At 40.3% G+C, this 9171-nt stretch overlaps 1 non-coding gene across 1 annotated transcript; it reads right to left on the reverse strand.

Moving 5' to 3' along the window:
* Window positions 1–6789: 6789 nt before the first annotated feature.
* On the reverse strand, window positions 6790–6895 carry LOC145590249 (small nucleolar RNA R71). The gene has a single exon (XR_014101887.1). It is a non-coding gene; the product is annotated as a small nucleolar RNA R71 (small nucleolar RNA).
* Window positions 6896–9171: the final 2276 nt, after the last annotated feature.

Consider the following 9171-nt stretch of genomic DNA (forward strand, 5'->3'; position numbering starts at 1 on the left):
ATCTATCTGACAAGAGTTCTTTGAGGTAGCCTTTCTTTAACAAGTATGCAACTTCCTTTCTGAGTGCGACACATTCGTCAGTAGTGTGACCGATATCTGAATGGAAATCACACCATCTGGATGGATCCTTCTTCTCTCCAGGCCTATCACTTCTTCTGGGCCATTAGACAGTATCTCCCATCTTGTTTAAGGTCCTTATTACTCCTGCAGGGTTGACATTGAAGCAATACTCGTGCAATTTGGGTGGGAGCTCAGGATCTTCCCTCCAATCAGAAAACTCTCCTTCGACAGCATTGACTGATCCTTCATCAAAGCGGGAACGTTGATATGGCTTGAATCGATGATCTCTCCTGGGGAAGTTGTTGTTCCTTCTTCACGGACGATCTTCATCCTTTCTGAGCTCTGGAGTATTTCTTGCATATGCATCTTCTTCGAATCTGACTTGAGCCATTGCCTTAGCTTGTACGTCTTCAAAGGTTGTGCATGGATATTTGGTTAATTCCTTGTAGAGTTCACTGTGATCTAGCAATCCTCTCCTGAACGCTTCAATGGTTGTAGGAGCATCGCACTTGTGTATTCCAATCTTTTCCCTGTTGAACCTGTTAAGATAATCCCTCTAGGATTCACCTTGTCTTTGCACAACACGGTATAAATCCGATGACTGCTTCTCTATTTTTCTGCTGCTGGCGAACTGGACTTTGAATAGGTTTACCATTCCTGCAAAAGACCGAATTGTCCCATTATCTAAATTAATGAACCAAGTTAAAGTTGGACCTGATAATGTGGCTCCAAAGCCTTTGCACATGATGGCCTCTCTGATGTCTCTAGGGATTGAGCTGGTCATCATCTTCTGCTTGTAGAGGGATACATGCTCATCAGGGTCTGTTGTTCCATCGTACATGGCCATGCTGGGTGTGCTGAACCTCTTTGGCACTTCTACCATGGCGATCTCCTCTGAGAAAGGAGACTCTATATAGCCATCTGACGCTTCTTCCTCCATGGGCTTTGGCATTCCAGGGATCTTGGCGATCTTGGCTTCGATTGCTTTGAGGTACTCTTTGACTATCTTCTCTATCTTTCCCTCCTCAGATCCTTCTTGACCATTCTTCTTAGGGGTTCCTGCATTCAAAGAGTCTAGGTTTAGGGTTGTTTCCCTAGTGTTTGATCCTTTTTCCCCATTAGGGGTATGAAAGGTACCTAACATATCAAGCTGCATGGCTATACTTTCAGTGTTCTTTCTGGTGTTAATGGTTTTGGAAGCGACTGATTGTATTTGGCTACGGAGGGCTTCATTTTTCTTGGTGAGACTGGTAAGCTTGGCTTCAGTTTGAACCTTTTGGGCCAACAGTGTTTCGATTTGGCTTTTTTATTGGTCTAAGGTCTGACGGAATGCGTTCATTCCCTCATTGATTTCGGCTATGGTAAAGGGTACTTGGTGCCCAGACATGGTGTTTGTATTGGTTTTTTGGCGAATTGGTAGATTAATTGATTATCAGCCCCACGGTGGGCGCCAAATTGTTTAGGCAAATCTCAACAAGGACATATGAGAATCTGCTAGGTTTGAGGGGTAACAACAATTATACTACCAAAAGCATATAAAATAGCAGTAAAGAAATAATAAAGCAGTAGATAAGAAAGGAACAAACAATAAGTAAACATGATGAACTCTATTATGAAAAGAGAATAAGTTTAGAGATACAATACTGAATAAGGACTAGCCTCCTTCTTCAGTAGGGATGAAGCTCCGTAGGTAAATGCAGAGTAATTCTTTTATATTTAAAGTATATGTGCGTACATGAATGCTCAAAATTGTCTAATTATGCTTATTTATACCTAGGGATCTCTAGGGTTTACAAAGATATTCGGAATATATTCAAAATGGGGAAGATCTTCTTAATTTATCTTCTTCCCTGTTCTGTAGGTGTATCTTTGGCAAGTATCTCCTTGATTGATATCCTTGATGCTGCTTTCCTTATTTATTCCAATCAAGCCGTTTTGCTCATTCTTGCTGAGTTATTGCTTCTTGGATTGGTGCCCTAAATGTAATGGGTCGTATTACAATACGGGCCCAACAATCATCACCCGGTCTGGGGTGCCTATGTCTATGGTTTTTGAAAATGGTCCTTAGTTTGAGACTCCTTGGCTCAAGACTTGGTTGGGAGATCAAGGGATCTCACACTATTTTGCATCAGTCGGCCAACCCCAAGCAAACGGCCAGGTCAAAGCCTTCAATAGGTTAATCTTAGACGACATAAAATAGAAAATTAAAAGAGTTGGTGGTCTGTGGGCGGATGAGTTACCTCACGTCCTCTGGGCCATTAGAACAACAACAAAAGAGGCAACTGGAGAGACCCCATTTCTCATGGTATACGATGCAGAGGCCGTTTTGCCCATTGAACACTATGAGCCGACTCTTCGAGTCATGCTATATGACGAAGAGGAAAACTAGGAGGCCATGCAGCTAGCATTGGACTAACTTCCTTAGCGCAGAGGCAATGCAGCCCTGCGTTATGAGATCTACCGTCTGAGAATGACTAGAGCCTACAACAAAAGAGTACACAAGCAGCCCTTGACAGTAGAAGACTTTGTGATACGAAAAATGAAGGCAATCAGTAGAGCAAATGAACAAGGAAAGTTAACCCCTATTTGGGAAGGCCCCTACTGAATCTATGAAGAAGTAAGAGGCGGTACCTATCGTTTGGAAACACCAGACGATAGGAAGCTAGCCGAACTTGGAATGTAGATAACCTGAAAAAGTACTAATTCTGAAATTTTATAAATTTTTGAATGAAAAGCTCAACAATGAGAAAATTGCTTTTTATTTCCAATGCTGCTTATTTATTTCTTTAATTGCATATGAGGGTACCAGCTGCACAATGTGCAGACGACCTGAACAATGTGCAGACGGCCTAAATTCACTTAACTAATATAAGCTAAGTTAAAAAACTTAGCGGCTAAAACCTCGTTTTAAAAACAAGTTAATGAAGCTAATGGCCAGATATATTCAAAAAAAACCAACCGTCTACTCTAACATGAGTATGACCGTCTGCTCCAACATGAGTACGATAACCGACAACGCCCATTTGGGTGAATTCGTCGAAGAGAGCACCTCCCATTTGGGTGGTACATTGGTTTGTAAACAAAAAACAAACGGCCCTACCGACTACCTGGATTAAGATAACGCTCGCAGATGTTTGACTTAATCTAATTTGAAATCTAAATAGCTTAGTTTCTCAATTGTTCTAATACAGGCGGGAAGCGACTACTATTTCATTTTAGAGTCTTCAACATATATACGTCACCACCTATTATTGCTCTTGGGTTATACAGGCGGACAAATTCTATTTAATGATTATAAGTTAAGTCATATGGCCTATGGTAGCTTAGAGTTTCGTTATAAATGACTCATTAAGGCCGGATATTCTTAGCACTTACCCGTCTGTTCAAGATGGCCGACTGTTCGCTTGGTTTGGGGCAATCACTATAGTGATTGATTGACTTAGAAACCAATCATACTCTTTTAAGTATCAATAATTTCCAAATCAATCAATCCACCTTTGAGACCAAGCGAACATCCGGCCAAGGGCAAAGACATCCGGTATTGCAAAAAATCAAATAGTATACATGTAAGTTAAATACTTAGCTTAAATCTATGCATTTCAAACAAACTTAAAAGCTTTAAAAATTTTTAAGGCAAAAAAGATCAAAATGATATAAACTGGACACAAGGCCGGAGGATTCATTAATAAACTAGCCGTCTCTATGGACGACTGTAAAAGTTAACCGGTACAACCGGTAGAAAATTATGGAATTACCCGACTCTTCAATTGGAAAAAAGACAAATTTACTCGGCATGCGGGCCAGAAGTGATTACAAATGGCCATTCGGCCGTAGGAAAAACAGAAAAAGCTTAAGTATTAAGGAAGAGCACTTTAGTGTTAGCAACCGCTTCATCCTGGGTTCCCTTAGGCGGCAGCTCTTGATTTCCTTTCTCCTGATCCTCCTCCTAATTAGACTCTCCGGAAGACTACTCTTCAGTTGAGTCGGACGACTCCTTTTCCTCGTCCCTCTCCGCCTTCTCCTTGGCTTCTTGCATAAGCTTGGCATTGAACTCAGAAGAGACCGACTCGAATGAAGTTTTCCATCCATTATAGTCTTTTCCAGGGAAGAGAGACTCCCAGTTCATCTGCATTATACAGTCGTAATCCTCCATCATCTGCTTCACCAGGATCTCTTTCTCCTCCTCAACACTTGATTTAAACTTCTTTCCGAGTTAGGCCTCCCGTCGACTCTATTGCGAAGCCCGTCGGCCTCCTTGGCAGTGTCCTAGAGGGGCTTAAGCTTGGAATTAAGACCCTCTACTTCATCCTCAAGCTCGGTGATCAGCCTCTTTGCTGCGTCCAGATCTTTCTTGACCTGCAGATTGCCTGTCGCCTGAGAATATAGTGTGTCATTTTAGGAAACCTCAAAAGCAGCCATATCTAGAGAAGAGGCGGCCCAAGCTTTGCAGCTTTTACCTCCTTGGTCTTCTCATTAAATGGCCTCTTAAGACCGTTTACCCAGAGCATAGCCTGGATTCGGGAAAAGGAAAAAGGTTAAATACAAGAGGAATAAAAAATTTGAAGATAGAGAAATTTGGAAGTGATGAGTGACATTTTTGGCACTCATTTGGTTCCTTTTTGGATGATTTTTATTTCTTTTTATCTTTCTTTTCTTTAGTTTCCCTTAGTTTTATTCTTGTTTTCTTCATTTCGTGCTTTTTGTAGTTAGTTTCTCTATTTCGTGCTTTTTCTTGTTTACTTGCTATTTTTCCCTTTTACTTGCTTTTTATCCTTTGATTGTAGGTTGTGATTGATTGTCCAAGGATTCCCGGGCTTCCTTTCTATAGTTTTCCATTGATTTTCATGCCTAAAGCTTGTGCAAGAAGTTTCAAGTCAATGAGAGGTTCAAGGAGTATGCTTCAAAGTCTTGTTTATGCCTTCCTCATGGCTCATTTTCTTCAAGAAATTCAAGGAAGTTGCTGCCTACCTTGTCCTCCATCATCATCATCTAGGATGCGTGCACCTCGTGAGCAAGGGCAAAGAAGAAAGGAGGAAGCTGCAGCTATGTGCGGGCGCACTTGAGGAGTGTGCGGCCGCACATCTGTCGTGTGCGGCCGCACATCAGGTGTGTGCGGGCGTACATTCCTGGGTACACTCCTTCGAACGCCCGCACCAACGTGGGTCTATTTTTGGACGACTTTCCCAACTTCCTCTTGGGATTGTTAGTTAATTCATTCCATTTATAGAGAGAAGTTTGGATCTTCAAAGGGGGGAGAATTAGATTAGATTAGATTTTAGAAAGAGAAAACATTAGTTCTTAGCATTTTTAGAGAGAGAAAGTGTGGGTTTGATCATTGATGATTGAAGATTGCTTCATTTGATTTGATTTCTATCAAGTTTGTAAGGATTCTTTACTCTTTAATGCAATTCAAAGTTTGATTTCATTAGTATTGTTGTTTGATTTGATTAATTGATAGTTGATTGATTTTGTTTGTTTCAATTTGATTTCAATTGATGAATTTGGGAATGATGATTAGTTTAGCTTTGATTTTGTTGTTCTTTATGGATTGTGAGTAGTTTATTTGCTAGGGTAGTGGTGAAGCATGTATTGATGATGAATTGAGGTTAATTTGGGGGAACATTGATTGAGTTGATGATGTGATTAAATTGGTTGATTGATTATGTGCATGTGTGTGTTTGATTTAGGCTTGATCACCCTAGTTATTCACACTAGATTGCATTGTAAGCTTGCTATGATACGGACCATTGATTAGTAAACTTGCAATTTCACGATTGAGGTGCTTTGTTACGTTCCCTAGGTAGTGTTTAGCGTAGTTGACGCTAGTTAGACCTCTAGGTGAACCATCTTAGTATGCTCTTTTGGATACATGATGATTTTCCTTCATATCGCTTGACTTAGTTGGTTTACCCTCCCAAATTACCGTTTCCATTATGATTGCATGTGGATCCATTGATCTAGTGTCTTAGATTGATTTTATACAAGTTTGCATTACCTAGTTTAGCCTTAGCTCTACCTCAAACCCCTTCTTGATTCCGAAATAGCTTGATTTAGACATCGTGCACTTGATATCCATTCCCTTGGGTTCGACCTTGACTTGCCACTACGCTAAATAGGGGTTAGTTAAGCTATAAATTTTGTTTGATTGGGTGGGGTGGTAGCCCAACGACCTACCGTTCTCCTTCCCATCAAAATGGCGCCGTTGCCGGGGAATGGTGCTTGAGTGCATGTTGTTTTTGAGTCTATTTCATTTTGATAAAATACAAAAAGATTTTACACTTAGGCTACACTTGTAGCCGTGCTACTAATATTGTCTTTGAGTTTTGTGTGTGTAGATCCCAAGTCATGGGAGGTAGTTCAAGAGTTACCTTGAAGGAGCTTGGAGTGCCCGGGGCTTATAGGTATGAGAGCGCCATAGCTCCACCTATATCACCGGAGAATGACTTTGAAATAAAGCCGGCAATGATCACTCTTATTGAGAGGAGACAATATGGTGGGCAAAGAACGAGAGCCCATTGAACCATCTTAAGGAGTTTGAAAAATATTGTAACACAATCAAGATTAATGGGGTGTCTCAAGAATTCATCCGCCTTAAGTTGTTCCCTTTCTCCCTTATAGGAAGATCTTTGGAATGGCTAGATAAAGAGATGAAGCCCAATTCATTGAAAACTTGGGATGATGTCACCAAAGCTTTCTTGTTCCGTTTCTATCCTCAAAAGAAAACGGCGGAGGCAAGAGCTTTGATTCAAGGGTTCAAGCAAAAGCCTAATGAAAGCCTTTATGAAGCATGGGAAAGATTCAAGGATTATCAAAGGGAGTGTCCACACCATGGGATTCCTACCTATCAAATCATACATATCTTTTACGGTGGGTTGAGTTCTCATGGGAGAGCAAGTTTGGATGCCGGAGCCGGAGGCCCAATCATGAACAAGACGGAAGAAGAAGTGGTTGATGCTATTGATGAAGTAGCTCGTCATTATATGAATTGGCAAGAAGTGGAAAGAGAACCAACAAGCAAGGGTTACTCGATCGAACAACTTAGTGTCATTAATGATTTGACCACTTTGATTGCGGATTTAGGGAAAGAAGTTATGTCTCTCAAGGAAAAGCTTGAGAAGCCTCCTTCCCAAGCTCCAATTCTTCCCTCCCAAATTAAGGGGAGAGGTACATCTTCTCACTCTAACTCCAATCTTTCAACTTGTTGCATGATTGTGGAATGTTGGCCATGTTAATTATGTGGAATGAATGATCACAATGCTTCTATTTGCCCAAATGTTTCTTGTAGTGAATGTGATGGAAGTGAAATGGAACACATGAATTATGTCAATAATCATGCTTGTGAACCTAGAAATGATGTTCGAAGGAATGTTGGAAATAGGAATTATCATATGAATCATGATGATTATAACCAAAATGGAGGCTATAGAAATCATGATTGCCAAGAGATTCATGGTAACTATAACCATCATGGTTGTAATGGTCATGGTCATGGCTATAGACATGGGGATCATAACCAAGGTTATGATAACTATGGTCAACAAAGGAGCCAAAATGAAACTAGGGGTAATTGGAATAATCAAGCTAGGGGATATTTTCAAGCAAGTTTTCAAGATGGTTCCCCAATTGATTTAGTTCCAAATGCTCAAAGTTTAAATGATAATTCCCATGACCAATCATTTCCTTCTAGAGAATTTTTGGAAAGTGTCATTGAGAAACAAGCCAAGACTTTGGAAATGTGTATGGTTTTGAATGAAGAGAAGTTTAATTACATGTTGGCTTATAACAAAGATTTGAGTGAAAAACTTTCTCAATTGACTAGTATATTCAAGGAATATGCGCACTCTTCTTCTTTGATTCCTCCTAGCTTAGATTCTAGGAACCCTATGGATGCCATTGTTACTAGAAGTGGTAAGGTCCTTGAGGGAGGTGTGCCTAAGAAGAGTGTTGCTAATGAGAGAACTAGTAAGAATTCCATTAAAATTGAAGGTGATGAATGCCCCTTGAGCGAAAATGTTGGTGAGGAACAAGTAGAGAAGGTGATAGAGAAAGAGAGAGAGGTTTGCAAACAAAGGCTCCCCTATCCTCAAAGATATAATAGATATAAGTTGGATGAGCAATTTGGGAAATTTCTAGAGATGCTTAAGCAACTTCATTTAACTCTTCCTTTCACCGATGTTGTTGAACAAATGCCAAATTATGCTAAGTTCCTTAAGTAGATTTTGAGTGGAAAAAGGACTTGTGATGTGGTGGAGACCATTAGCCTTACCGAGCATTGTAGTGCAATCATCATGAATAAGATGCCTCCTAAGTTGAAGGATCCCGGAAATTTTTCCATCCCTTGTGCTATTAACAAGACCCAAATTGATAATGCCTTATGTGATTTAGGAGCTAGTGTTAGCCTTATGCCATATTCGGTTTATCAAAGATTAGGTCTAGGAGAACTTCTACCTTCAAAGATTACCTTGCAATTAGCCGATAGGTCAATCAAGATTCCTAAGGGAAAGGTAGAAGATGTGCCTTTAAGGGTTGGAAAATTTGTTATTCCGGTTGATTTTGTAGTGTTGGACATGGATGAAGATGCTACAATACCTATAATCTTAGGTAGACCTTTCCTTGCTACATCGGGGGCTATGATAGATGTGAAAAGTGATAAGATATCTCTTAAGATAGGAGAGGAAGTAATTGAATTTGATTTGAATGAAGGAATGAAATATCCTTCCTCTTCTTTAGAAAATTGCATGAGAGTCGAAGTGCTTGATAATATTGTGAATTCCATGCATGAGCACTTGCTCACATCTAACGATCCTCTTGAGTGTGTCTTGTTGAACAAGGAAAAGATAGGTATCTCAACCAAGGAAGAGCAATTGTATGAAAATTTGCTTAATGAAGGCGATATAGGGAGTGGAGAAGAAACTTGCATGGGGATATCAAGTCAAGATGCTTTGCAAGTGGCCTCAACCAAAGAAGGTAAAGGTGTTCCATGGTAGAGCTAAAACCTCTACCATCACACCTTAGGTATGAATTCTTAGGCCCTAATTCTACATATCCCGTTATTGTTAGTGCATCCTTGAGTGAGAGCCAAGCTCAAGCGTTATGTGGTGTTTTGAGAAA

This window comes from Chenopodium album, chromosome 17 (assembly GCF_948465745.1).
Source record: "Chenopodium album chromosome 17, dcCheAlbu1.1, whole genome shotgun sequence".
Classification (NCBI taxonomy): domain Eukaryota; kingdom Viridiplantae; phylum Streptophyta; class Magnoliopsida; order Caryophyllales; family Amaranthaceae; genus Chenopodium; species Chenopodium album.